The sequence below is a fragment of the Octopus bimaculoides genome, chromosome 19, assembly GCF_001194135.2.
Source record: "Octopus bimaculoides isolate UCB-OBI-ISO-001 chromosome 19, ASM119413v2, whole genome shotgun sequence".
Lineage (NCBI taxonomy): Eukaryota > Metazoa > Mollusca > Cephalopoda > Octopoda > Octopodidae > Octopus > Octopus bimaculoides.
Genome location: NC_068999.1, coordinates 7,001,614 through 7,002,185, shown reverse-complemented (window position 1 = coordinate 7,002,185; position 572 = coordinate 7,001,614). Strand labels below are relative to the sequence as shown.

At 30.8% G+C, this 572-nt stretch overlaps 1 protein-coding gene across 1 annotated transcript in view; it reads left to right on the top strand.

Moving 5' to 3' along the window:
• LOC106873086 (leucine-rich repeat-containing protein 34) overlaps positions 1-572 on the top strand; it is a 9,918-nt gene that overhangs the window by 4,704 nt on the left and 4,642 nt on the right. The window lies entirely within an intron of this gene.

Sequence of the window (572 nt, the reverse complement as noted above, 5' to 3'; positions counted from 1 at the left end):
ATATATATATATATATATATATATATATATATATATATGGATAATTATTACAATTAAAAGGGTAAAGGATTATCAATTTATTAATTAATAAATCAATTAACAATTAATAATTTTTACCAAGCCTTTCGGTATGTAAGCACCATTATTAGTGTGGAACTTATTTAAAAGTTCTTATACATTTATAAACAAAATTAAGGGATCAGCAACAGGTTGCTTCACCACATACCGAAGTTCAGAAATAGCAGCTAATAGCGCTAGATCATGCATGCACATTTGCCAGTATCATCGAATTTACAACAGGAATATCATACCGATGAGGTAATGAAGAGTTTTTCCTTCTAAACCAGAAACATGTCTATGATTAACTATGGTGAGTTTAGTTCGTTATTTTTTCTTCTTGTTTTGTCTATGTGAGTTGCGGGTAACTGCTATCTGTTGGAGCTTCAGCATTCTGAACTTCGGTATGTGGTGAAGCAACCTATATATATGGATAGATATATATAGCATTAAACTAATACACCTGCTTGATTGCAAAGCAGACTTCTTAACCGCTCAGCAATTTGTTTATAACG